At 35.4% G+C, this 13,573-nt stretch overlaps 1 non-coding gene across 1 annotated transcript; it reads left to right on the forward strand.

Annotated features, from left to right (window-relative positions):
- Positions 1-6,442: 6,442 nt before the first annotated feature.
- Positions 6,443-6,546, forward strand: LOC113917228. The gene has a single exon (XR_003518171.1). It is a non-coding gene; the product is annotated as a U6 spliceosomal RNA (small nuclear RNA).
- The last annotated feature ends 7,027 nt before the right edge of the window (positions 6,547-13,573 follow it).

Raw genomic sequence — 13,573 nt, forward strand, 5'->3', positions numbered from 1 at the left:
CAGGCAAACTTATCCCTACTGGGCTCACTGGTCAGACTGTACCACTGTCTTGGTTCTGCTGATAAGCAAAAGTGCTGGTTGGGACTACTTCCTGGGTGCTGCAGGTAGGAACTCAGTCTGCCAGGATCTGAGTTGAGTGCTGGTCATTTTGAGCCCCTACCCACCTTCTCCATCTCATTCAGATTTCTAGTGGTTGAGGCCCTACAGATTCCCCTGCAATCCCTGTGAGGTCAAACCAGAGTGGAGGCTCCTAAGAGGCAACCCACAACGTTGGGGGAGATGGACACCAACTTTGGGCTCTTTTTCCACTGGAGGAACCAAGCCTATGAATACCTCTTGGTATGGTGCTGTGCTGGCCTGGGGGCAGGGCAACATGGTGAATATGTAGTGGTTCCACTTTTGTAATGTTGTCTGTCTTGGTCTCTGTGCTGCAGTGGGGTACTTTATCATCTCTTTCATGTTCTAGGATTCTTTCACTGTTGTCTTGTCCATGAACTGTTGTTAGTTCTCTTTGCGAGAGGGAGTAAAGTCAGGAATGACCTCTGTTGCAATCTTGATGATGTCATTCTCCTCTTGTGATGTAATTCTAATGAGTATCTCTTGAAAGTTTTGATTTCCCATTGGGGTTTAAGAAGCATACCCAAATGGAATTGTGTTGAATTATGTTTACTAAGCCTAAAGATCAAGAGAAACAGCTTTTATTAGCACATATTCCTTTTTCCTTTGTATCTTTGGAAAAATCTGAATGCTTAAGTTTTTTAAAAAATTTGCATTTTATCATTAATATCAGTCCATACCAATATCTAGTACCAATATCATTGCATCTGATCCTCACCCAATGATTTTCTCATCCTGCATTCCATTTTGTGATTAAATGTTTAGTCATGATTTTCAACACTGAGATTTTACTATTTGATATATAATTGTATAATTTTTGAGTTTTTCTTATTTATCGATGTTCCTAAGATATATACTTTATTCTAAGATGTCATTTGCATCCAGTTACAACCAAAGGCTTTTCCAAGGGTGAATGTTTTGTGTCATGAGATTGTAAAAGTCCACAAAAAAATGAGACTACCAACTAAGACTATATAATGGACCAACATTTCTGCACTGGAGGTAACTTTTGCACTCTCCTGCTTATTTTTCCTGCCTCTAATAATACACTACTTATACAATATGGATTGTTGTGGAGATTGGAAAGAGGAAGTTGAATGTTAAAAGCATAGGGCAAATGGAAAAATATATCACCCACATAAAATGTTATCAAAGTTAACCCTTTTGCACTGAATTTAAGACATTTTATTGTCTGTTCCTCTGATACGGGTCAGTAAATTTTCCTCATGAACTGAGAGCCAGAGCGCTGTGTATTCTTCTCCATGAGCTCAGGATTCTAGGGAGTTTAGGTCTCCAAAGTAGATGAGGTAATAAGAATAAGTAGGTTGAGGGGAAATGATCCTGGTAATGGCAACATTTTTTCCCCTTCTGTGCCACTCTTTACTGATGTCTTCTCCCTATCAGTGTGTGCACGCACGCATGCACACACACACACACACACACACACACACACACACACCCCTTCTGATATCATACTCTTTGAAAATGCTACTGGTGCTCCTGAAAACCAGTACCTCTTCTAGTGGAATTTGAGGGTGCCGCTATTCTGTTAGTAACTGCCAGAAGCAGTGACAATGAAGCAAATGTCCATCTATGTCAGAAGTTTGCTGAGGCATCCTGTTAAAACTCTTAGGTTTACACCAGAATGTTGACTTACGTCATTACTGAAATCATGAAAAACACCCTGCCTTTCTTTTTTTTTTTTAGATGACGAAATTGAAGCTTGGAAAATTTAAATAGTTCGCTACTGATTACATGTTTATGAGTGTCAAAAGCAGGTCTTTGTAGTTCTACTTTGGAATAAATCTGGTCTCCCAAATGCCATATATTTAGTCCATAACCTTCTGTATTTTTAAGAATCATCTCCATTTTATTTTTGCCTCAGTTTCCTAATCTTCCTCTCCCTTACACACCTCGATTGTAATCAAGTTACAGACAGAACTAGATCAATAGCTTCTAGAAACTATAACCTCCACCTACCCACGTTAACAAGCTCTTTTCCTCTCATCCACAACTGCAGGCAGTGATGAATGTGTAGTTCAATTGACTTTTTTATATCCTGGGCTTAAATTCATAATGGAACTGTCACTCAGGACAGTATTTGGTGGTCACATTCTAACTGAAAAATTTCTTTCCTGACTGCTTGCCAGTATGTCCCCAAAGATAAAGTTTTAAACTCCTGAATGCTTGGTATATGCCTTTAATTGCATACATTAGCAACCTAACTGATAGATTTCCACAGTTATATTTTCCCCTAAAATAGCCTGACAAATATATTTTATAACTGAATACTGATTCAAAAATAGCCAAGCCGTATAGGAAATCACTTTCAAGAATTGGGATGGGTGCTCCTTTAAAACACAGTTTCTCAGAAAGCATGGAAGATAGGCTTCCTGGGTGTGGAGAAGAGGTTTTTAGGACTGAGCCCAGAAAAAAATAGCATTTCCTAGTATCATTTACAATCATAGGAATAAATGAAATTGAACTGAAGAGGATACTAACCTATCTTCCTAGCTTCTCAAGTGTAATGGGAAGAGAGACAACAGTCTCCAAAGATACACAAAAGAATTATATCTGGTTTGCTTTGCCCACTGGTACATTGCACATTTTATATTTCAATTAAAATTTTTAATTAAGAAATTTCAACTGTTGTAAGCATACTTTACAACTAACATATTCCTATGACCTCTAAATAAAGTAAGTCTTTAGTAGGAAGTAAATGAACTTGAATATGAACAAGATTCTGATCAAAATGTATGGAAATATATTTAAATTAAAATTATGTTGACATTATGTTAATGTAAAATGGTAACTCTCATCTAGTTTGAGGCTGTTTTAATCAGTATATTAAAATGTATTTTAACATTTCACTACTCTAAATCCATGTAAATATGAGAAATTTTGAACTTTAATTTGATACTCTTTTAAATAATTTTAATACATAAAAATTTAAAAATAACTTGTGATCTTTTTTGTCAATTGTAGTACATGGAGCAAGGATTCACCTGATGAATATATGTTTTAATGTTACATATTAATGCATTTTTATAAATTTCATCTATAATGCATCATCTTGGCCTGTCTCTGACGAGGATATATCCTATCTTTCCAGTGGGCTGAACTTTCTACCTGGTAACTTTATTCCTTCCCTCCCTCCCTCCCTCCCTCCCTCCCTCCCTCCCTTCCTTTCTTCCTTCCTTCCTTCCTTCCTTCCTTCCTTCCTTCCTTCCTTCCTTCCTTCATCAATCATTAATAGCCATCATTTAAAGAATTCACAGTCTGGTTTGGGAAGTGAACAGTTGGACAAATAAAATGCTGCAAGTTCTGAAGAACTTGCCCATCCCATGTCTTCCTCCTCTGAACTGAACACCACTTGCATGAGTGATGGGCGTGGCCCCTGAAACCAAGTTTTATTAGATGAACTACCTATTACTATACAATCCTGAGGACAAGTGTTTCCCGATGTTCCAAAAGACATCCTTAAATATTTTATATGCAGTACATAAATAGAATCTTGATTTTATCTTCAGGTTATTATTTTGTGGTAGTTTTTATTGCAAAAATAAAAAAATGAAATTATATCATAATATTAACATATTCATCAGCTGTGTGAAGTTTGCTGATATTCTATTTCAGAAACAAAATTTGCTCTTTGAATCATTATTTAAAACAACATGTTTCTCCCCCAACCCTCTGACTTGGCTCTTGTTTCTCAGTTTAACTCAAAATATTAGCGAATCCCAGTTTTCTGACATGGAGATTTCTTTTTTAATAGAGACTATATTCTCTGCCTTTCTTTCTAAAACACTATTAAAAATACCATAAGAAAAATATAACCCCAGATTGCTGCAGTATTTACTGACAACGCATGCTATTAGAATTCAGATAGGAGTGAGTTTAGGTTTCAGGTTTCAGATATGGCGTTTAACTACTAGTGAATTCTGAACCCGAGATTCCTCACCAGTAGAAATGATACACTTAACCTTATTACTTTGCTGTGAGGAATAAACCAGGTTACATGTATAAATGTACCTTCCCAGTGCCTAACCTATGTTAGAATCTCAATAAATGAAAATATCTTGTCTTCTTCCACTTGTGAGTTTACTTCTAATCTGTGAGTTCCTGGCACATTATGGAATGAATTATTCTCTGTGTCCTCTTAGATACATTAGTTGACCTTTTTCCTCTACTTTCTTACCTACTAAGTAAGAAATTGAATCAGATAATATTCTAAATAACCTTCTATCTCAAAAACGCATTTTCAAACAGGGATAAAAAGATTCACATTAGAGAAAAAATGTAACAAATATCCTAGAATAAGAAAGTTCTGTATTTGAAAGTAAAAATCTATCACTAACTATGAAGCTTTGGGGCAGTGGTTAATTTCAGTAAGCATCAGGTCTTCTCCTTCATGAAATAGGGGTAAATAATGTTTATCTTATAAGTTTCACTTGAGTATTAAATGGTATAATGTTAGGAATCAAGGGCTTTTCAATTAATAATAATTATTATTATATTATGCTAATACTATAATAATTATCATTAACCATTACCATCTCATCATTATTGTTATTTCAATATCTCAATTTTAGAACGGAAGCTTGAAAAATAATTAAGTTTATTATAAGTTTAGTAAAATGATTGTCTAAACAATATGTGTATTCAAATTCTTAGGGACTGTGAGCCATTGAGGAAACACATGTTCCCTCATATTTAATTCAGGGCAATATTTATCTAAAAACATTCTTAACATTTTTATGTTTTCAAAAAGAAGTTATTGAAAAATCTAAAATTTTCCAAACACTGGGGCAACAGCAGTAGGGAAACAAGCAAACAAACAACTGCTCACATAGAGCTTATAGTCTAGCATTAGGATTGGGTGATATAATCTGAATCAGTTAGATTTTTGCCAGGTAACAAACCATTCCACAATTAGTGTTTTAAGACAATAAGCAATTATTATTTCTCATCAGTTCTGTGGGTCAGCTAGGAGATTCTTCTGGTCTGTACCGGCTCAGCTTGTGGTGGGTGGTCTAAGATGAACTCACATGTCTGGAATTTGGATGGAGGTACATGGGCAATGGGGATGACTTGACCAAAGGTCTCTTTTTATATAACACTTGCCTTAAGCTCCTACACATATACTAGTGGGTGCAGGGTTCCCATAAGCAGCAAGATAGAGTGAGTCCCATGTGTAAGAAAACTGTTAAGTCTCTGCTTAAATCATGTTTGCAGTTGTCTTACTGGCTAAAGCAAAGAACCTGGCAAACCCTGAGCCACTGTAGGGGTAGAGTACTCAATCTACTACATAATCTGTTGACATGAGATTCAAAACTGGGGATCTTAGAACACGGAAAATGGGTTTAAAGAGACAATAAGAGCACAGGGTACACCTAAGAGCCCAGTGGTCTGAGGTTGAATGAGAGAAAATCAGTTACCTCCTAAGGGATCTTAGCAATACAGAATCGTCTGGGAAAAGTCAGGTTTTAGTTGGAGAAAGAAGGGAAGAAAAAATTTCTAAACTGGTGAACAAGAGAAAGTTGAGGAAATAGGGAATTTTGTTAGGGAGTGACGATTTCCTGTGGGGTTTGGGAGCTGAGAATGAGATCAAATTAAGAGATTAAAAGCCAAGTGATAAGGAGTAACGTGAGAGGTTGGAGTTTATGCTGGAGATCAGTATAAGAGGAATAAATGTGTATAATAAAAGTTTTTCACTTAGACTAACCTGCTGAGGAGATATTAAAGTGGGTATTATGTTTGCCATAACTGGTTCTACCAGGTAAAATTATTAAAGGACCAGACAAATAGTCATTTCAAGTTTGCCAGACTCTTAGTGGACCTAACTGAAGACTTTTCATGACCAATAACAAATGTTGAAACTACTGTGTGTCGCTCTTGAACATTCTTTTCCATCCAGAGTGCTACTTTTTACTCCTTCATAAGCATAGCCACCATAGACTCCCCAGCATTCTAGAACTTAAAAGTGTACATTTCACCCCCTCAGTGAACTATTGAGTGTATTTCTTTTTCTGGCATGTGTTCATTTGACTGATAAGTAAATAAAAACTGCTTTGTCTTTTTATTTTTTTGAGAGTCTTGTTTATTTTTTGTTAAGAGCCTTATAAGATGGTCACAGAACTAGTTGTGGTGATGACTTGGTGAGTGTTCCAGTGGGGGTGGGGAGGGCATCTTTTTCAGAGTATGCAGATTTCCACTGAGGATGCGCGAAGCTCAGAAGGGAAAGTTGAGAGCACTCGGACCTATAGGGTTCATGTCTAACATCCAGAGCACAAAGAAAACTTTTTTATAGAGGATATCTTCTAAACTGCTCACATGGGCAGCACATATGCTAAAATTGGAACGATACAGAGAAGTTTAGCATGGCCCCTGTGCAAGGATGACACACACATTTGTGAAGATATCTTTTATGAAATATATGCTTCTTAAGATCAACAAAATAATCTGTACAGTGAGGTATTTATGTATATAGGCAAAGTAAAAATCCCCCTAATTTATTTATCTCTACATTTAGACATATTTCTCTAAACATTCTTATTTTATCTTCATAGTCAAATATAGATTAATCATCTATGAATATATCTAAAAATTAATTTATTTACATGCATGAACTACTAGTTATTGTTCTATATAAATAGATGATTTTGAATTTAACAGTTCCACATTATTTTTAAGTAATTCTCTAGAAGTGCCCCTGATTTTAGCAGACTAAAATTTTGAGAATAAGTTCATGTCTACCTATCCATAAACTTCATGATTTTAAAAGTCTTTATCTTACTGCTCAGCCTTTATCTTTCCAGTTAGAGGAATCCTCATTTATAATCTGTCATTATCCAGAAGTTTCCCCATACCCTTGATCAACAGGAGAAAGGTTAAGCTTCACTTTCTAAATCAGGACCTGAAGGAACTTGATAAGAGACAGCTAAAGTCAGGAATCATTAATCACTATCATGCTAGAAAAATTGAGAAAAATATCAAGAAATATAGCATTGTAATTTGGGACCTTTCTTTTCTTCCTTCTTTTTCTTTCAAAATTTGAACAACATATATTAAGAGAATTAAGTTTAAAAATTAAGTTACTAAATAAGGCTTATGATAAAAATTTGTATTTGAAATGATATAGTCTTTCAAAATAGCACAGATTTTGTATAATGTTTTATTAGTAAACTTGAGGTTAAATTATTTCTCTTCAGGTGTAACAGACTCACAAAGACTTGAGAAACTGGAACTTTTTTATATTCCTCCTTGTCTCTCCATATCCCTTTATATCACTCCCTAGCTCCATCCCCCAGCTGCCAAAAAGCCAACTATTAAGCTATATCTAAATCTATATAATATTTTTCATACCTGTTTAGGATCTGAGGGAAAAACTTTTATAAATTCACTTTCATAATACTTTGCTTGCAGTAAATGATGGGTTATAATGTGCTCTGCAACCAGACTGGCATGAGATTGTGGTTGGGGAAAGAGAGGAAAGGAAGGAGTATGTGTGTATGTGCATGCATGTGTATGTGTTTATGTTAGAGAAAGAGCAAGAGTGAGAGCAAAAGGTATTAAAGACTTTTGAAGGATATAGCACCTCTGTTGGATATATAATGCTGGAGAATTTAGATTAATTGGGAGATGGTGCATGGGAGATTTCTGATGCTATGGGTGTGGATGAACTCATTCAAGGAAAGTGTATAGAATGGGAATCGGAAAAGTCCAGGAACAATTTTTGTTCACAAATATCAAAACAAGAAGCTCTAAGTAGTAAGAGCTTGATCGGAAGCTATGCCAGAAAACTGCTATCTGGTCACTAAGATATATGAATTTAAAAACAAAGATTTTGTTTAGGCTTCAGTGGTAGTTATGAAAAGCATTGGGAGAAGCAAATGTTAAACTAATTATTGAAGATTCCCTACATGCTTTGAAGCATTTGAATCATATCCTATTGGTTTAAAATTAACATAAAACCTAAAATGGACAATGGACAATTGGAATACAAGCAAATACTATGAGGCATATTTCAGATCCTTTCCATAAGTAAGTTGAAGATGATGATCCTCTTTGATTCTTTATCAATCAAAATGTCTTTATCAATCAAATTTCTTTACCAAAGTGTCTCTTTAATACAATTGTGTATACTTAAAGGCAAATGCACAAATGGCTATCAACAGGTAGTTGATTTATATATTTAATATATATTGATTTCATTGATATATAGTTGACACAGTATTACATTAGTTTCAGGTATACAACATAGTGATTTGACAAGTTTATACATCATGCTATGCTCACCACAAGGAAAGCTACCATCAGTCACTTTGTAATGCTATTCTAACACTATTGGCTGTATTCCCTAAATTGTATGTTTTGTTCCCCTAATTTATTCATTCTATAATTGGAAGCCTGTGTCTCCCACTCTCCTTCACCTGTCTTGCCCATCCCCCACTCACCACCCCTTTAGCAGTCATCAGTTCTATTTATGGGTCTGTTTCTGCTTTTTTGTTTGCTTATTCATTTGTTTTGTTTTTCAGATTCCACATATAAGTGAAATCATATGGTATTTGTCTTTCTCAGTTTGACTTATTTCACTTAGCAGAATACCCTTTAGGTCCAGCCATTTGTTGCATGTGGCAAGATCTCATAGTTTTTTTTTTTTTTTATGGCTGAGCAATATTCCATTTTTTATATATATATATATATATATATATATACACACACACACAATACCTCTTTATCCATTCATCTATGGGTGGACACTTAGGTGGTATCTTGGCTATTGTAAATAATGCTGCAATAAGCATAGAGGTGCATCTATCTTTTTTGAATTAGTGTTTTTGTATTCTTTGGATAAATACTCAGTAGTGGAATTACTGGATCATATGGTAATTTTATTTTTAATTTTTTTGAGGAATCTCCATACTGTTTTCCATAGAGGCTGCACCAGTTTGCATTCCCACCAACAGTGCACGAGGGTTCCCTTTTCCCTATATCCTTGCTAACACCTGTTACTTCTTGTCTTTTTGATACTAGCCTTTCTGACAAGTACGAGGTAATATCTCATTATGGTTTTGATTTGCATTTTCCTGATGATTAATGATATTGAGCATCTTTTCACATCGCTGACCATCTATATGTCTTTGGGAAAATGTCTATTCTGGTCTTCTGCCCATTTATAAAATCAGATTTTTTTTTTGGTGTTGAGTTGTATAAGTTATTTATATATTGTGGATATTAACCCCTTATTGGATATATCATTTGCAAATATCTTTCTTCATTCACTAGGTTGCTTTTTTGTTTTGTTGATGGTTTTGTGAAAAAGCTTTTTATTTTGATGTAGTCCTAATAGTTTAATTTTGCCTTTGTTTCTCTTGCCTGAGGAGGTGTATCTAGAAAAATGTTTCTATGGCCAGTATCAAAGGAATTAATGACTATATTTCCTTCTAGAATTTTTATGGTTTCAGGTCTCATATTTAGGTCTTTAATCCATCTTGAGTTTATTTTTGTGTGTGGTGCAAGAAAGTGGTCCTGTTTTATTGTTTTGCATGAAGCTGTCCGGTTTTTCCAATACCATTTGAAGAGACTGTTTTCCCCATTGCATATTCTTGCCTCCTTTGTCACAGATGAATTGATCATAAAAGCATGGGTTTATATTTATATCTGGGCTCTCTATTCTGTTCCATTGATCTATGTGTCTATTTTTGTGCCAGCACCATACTGTTTTAATTACTACAGCTTTGTAGTATAACTTGAAATCAGGAATTGTGAAACCAGTTTTGTTTCTCGTCTGCAGAATCGCTTTAGCTATATGGATTCTTTTGTGGTTTCATACAAATTTTAGGATTATTTATTCTAGTTCTGTGAAAAATGCTGTTGGTATTTTGAAGGGATTACATTAAATCTGTAGATTGCTTTGGGTAGTATGGACATTTTACCAATATTTGTTCTCCCAAACCGTGAGCATGGAATATCTTTTTATTTGTCTGTGTCATCTTCAATTTCTTTCGTAAGTGCTTTATAGTTTTCAGAATACAGGTCTTTCACCTCCTTATTAAGTTTAACCCTGGGTATTTTACTATTTTTGGTGCAATTAAAAATGGGATTGCTTTCTTAATTTCTCTGTTGCTTCCTTATTAGTGCATAGAAATGCAACAAATTTCTGTACATTATTGATTTTGTATCTTGCAAACTTACTGAATTCATTTATAAGTTTTAGTAGTTTTTTGGTGGTCTTTAAGGTTTTCTGTATATAGTATTATGTCATCTCCAAATAGTCAAAGTTTTACTTCTTTCTTACTAATTTGGATGTCTTTTATTTCTCTTTGTTGTGTGATTGCTGTGGCTAGTACTTCCAGTAATAGGTTGAATAAAAGTGGTGGGAGTGGACATCCTTGTATTGTTCTTGACCTTAGGTGGAAAGCTCTCAATTTTTACTTTTGAGTATAATGTTAGCTATGTGTTTTGCATATATGTCTTTATTATATTGAGGTATTTTCTCTCTAAACCCTACTTTGTTGCAGGTTTTTATCATGATATTGGACTTTTTATCATGATATTGGACTTTGTCAATTGCATTTTCTGATCTATTGAAATGATTATATATTTTTATCCCTTCTCTTATTGGTTGGTCACATTGATTAATTTGTGAATATTGAACCACTCTTGCATCCTGGTAATTAATTCCACCTGATTGTGGTGAATGAGCATTTGGTTTGCTAATATTTTGTTGAGGAATTTTGCATCTGTATTCATCAAAGATACCGGCTGTTGTTCTCTCTCTTTTTTTTAATAGTGATTTTATCAGTTTTTGGTATCAGGGTAGTATGTTCCTTGTAAAATGAATTTGGAAATTTTTCCTTCTTCTATTTTATGGAATAGTTTAAGAACAAGTATTAACTCTTCTTTAAATGCTTGGTAGAATTCCCCTGTGAAGCTATCTGATCCTGGACTTCTGTGTGTTGTGACTTCTTTTTAAATTACTGATTCACTTTTATTGCTCGAAATCAGTCAGTTCAAACTTAATGTTTTTTCATGATTCAGTTTTCAGAGGTTATGTATTTATAGGAATTTATGAATTTCTTCTAGTTTGTCCAATTTGTTGGCATATAATTTTTCATAATATTCTTTTATAATCTTTTGTATTTCTGTGGTGTTGTTTGTTATTTCTTTTCTTTCATTTCTGCCTTCGAGTCATCTCTCTTTTTTTGATAAGTCTGGCTAAAGGTTTATCGATTTTGTTGATCTTTTCAAAGAACCAGCCCCAGGTTTCATTGATCTGTTGAGGGGTTTGTGTGTGTGCTTGTGTGTGTGTGTGTGTGTGTGTGATGTTGTTGCTGTTTTATGTTTTGCGTTTGTTTTTGTTTTTTAGTTTTTATTTCACTTATTTCTGCTCTAATCTTTATTATTTCTTTCCTTCTACTGATTTTGGGTTTTGTTTGTTCTTTTTCTAGCTCCTTTAGGTGTAGTAAGTTTAGGTGGTTTGAGATTTTGCTTGCTTCATGACGTAGGCCTGTATTGCTATAAACTTCACTCTTAGAACTGCTTTTGCTGCTTTTTCTCTCTCTCCTTTTCTTTTTCCATATCTGTTACTGGGTTTTGATTTGTGGTTTTCATTCTTTTGTATATAACATCTTCTGTATATAGCAGTTTATATTAAGTTGATGTTTGCTTAAGTTTGAACCCATTCTTTACTCCTCTCCCATCACCCACCTTTTAGGTATAGTTTTACATCTTTAATTTTGTGAGTCCCTTGACTGATTTTTACAGGTATGTATTTTTAAAGTTTTTGTGCTTCTTACTTTCATTACTCTTGCTTATGAGTCCACTCAGAGTCCCCTTTAACATTTCTTGTATGGATGGTTTAGTGGTCATTAATTCTTTTAACTTTTTTTTGTCTGGGAAACTCTTTATCTCTCCTTCTATTCTGAATGATAACCTTGTTGGATAGAGTATTCTTGGCTGCAGCTTTTTTCCCTTCAGCACTTAGAATACATAATGCCACTTCCTTTTCTGTCTGGCAAAGTTTCTGCTTAAAAAAATCGGCTGATAGCCTTATGGAGTTTCCCTTGTCTGTAACTGCTTTCTTTTCTCCTGGTGCTTTTAAAATTCTCTTTTTATCACTACTTTATCACTATACTCTCTTGAGCAGAGAGTATAATTACTTAATTACTATGTGTCTTGGTGTGGACTTCCTTGGGTTGATTATGTTTGAGGATTTCTGTGCCACATGGATCTAGATTTTTGTTTTCTTACTCAGTTTAGGGAAGTTTTCAGCTATTATTTCTTCAAATAAATTTCCTGCCCCTTTTTCTTTCTCTTTTCCTTCTGGGATCTCTATGATGCTAATGTTATTATGTTTGATGGTGTCACTAAATTCTCTAGTTGTATTCTCATTTTGCATAATTTTTTTTCTCCCACTTGATCAGATTGATGACTGATGATGATTCATTACTCTGTCCTCCAGGTTTCTGATTTGTTCTTCAGCTTAGTCTACTATTTATTCCATCTGGTGTGTTTTTACTTTCACTTACTGTGTTCTCCATCTCTGATTGGTTCTTTTTAATCTCATTGTTATGGGTGTCACTGATGTCCTCCATTTTTTCTCAAATCCAGTGGGTATCTTAATCATTACTTTGAATTTTCTATCAAGCATATTACTTACCTTCATTTTGCTTAGGTCTCTTGCCATGATTTTGTCCTGTTCTTTCATGTGAGACATATTCCTTAGTCTCCTCATTTTGTCTAACTCTCTGTCTGTTTCTCTGTGTTAGGAAAGACAACTATGTCTCCTGCACTTGAAAATAATGGCCTTATGAAGAAGAGGTCCTGCAGTTCCCTGCCATGTAGTTTCCCTTCTTCACTAGGACCTAGTGCTTCAGGGATATCTCTTATGTGTCATGTGTGTGCCCTGCTGTTATGGCTGAGCCAGTTTCTCCTTCAGTTCAGTCATCTGCAATGCCTTTCATTTCCTGTTGTGGGCAGTGTTTGGTTCCTCTGGTGTTATTGGACGAGTCTGAGGCCACCTTAGGCTAGAGTTGAGTCAGACCAGGTATTTGCCAGAGATGCTGCAGCAGCAAACTGCCAGGCACTTTCCCTGTGGTGTCCCTGGTGAAGCTTTCATTGATGGGCAGGGCCTGTAGTCTGAATGCTTGTGTTCCTCTAGTCCTCTGCTGGGGCCATTGTCCGACTGGTATGTGTGATTATCTTTGCCTCTGTCTGGGGCTGTGGGCACTTTGGAGTGGTGCTGGCCTCTGTAGGGGCTGCTTGCACACTGCCAGGCTTGCAGCACTGCCCTGATGGGCTCTGGTCAAGAGAGTGTTGGAGAGGGTGGATCTATTGAAGCACAGTGTGGGAGGCTGGGCAGCAGCATTACCAAGCTTTCCATGCCTGGTCCTGTGTAGGAGGGGCCCTGTAGCACTAGGACTGAGGTGGGCTCTCTGGAAGGGTGGATCCC

This window comes from Zalophus californianus, chromosome 4, assembly GCF_009762305.2.
Source record: "Zalophus californianus isolate mZalCal1 chromosome 4, mZalCal1.pri.v2, whole genome shotgun sequence".
In the NCBI taxonomy this organism is placed as follows: domain Eukaryota; kingdom Metazoa; phylum Chordata; class Mammalia; order Carnivora; family Otariidae; genus Zalophus; species Zalophus californianus.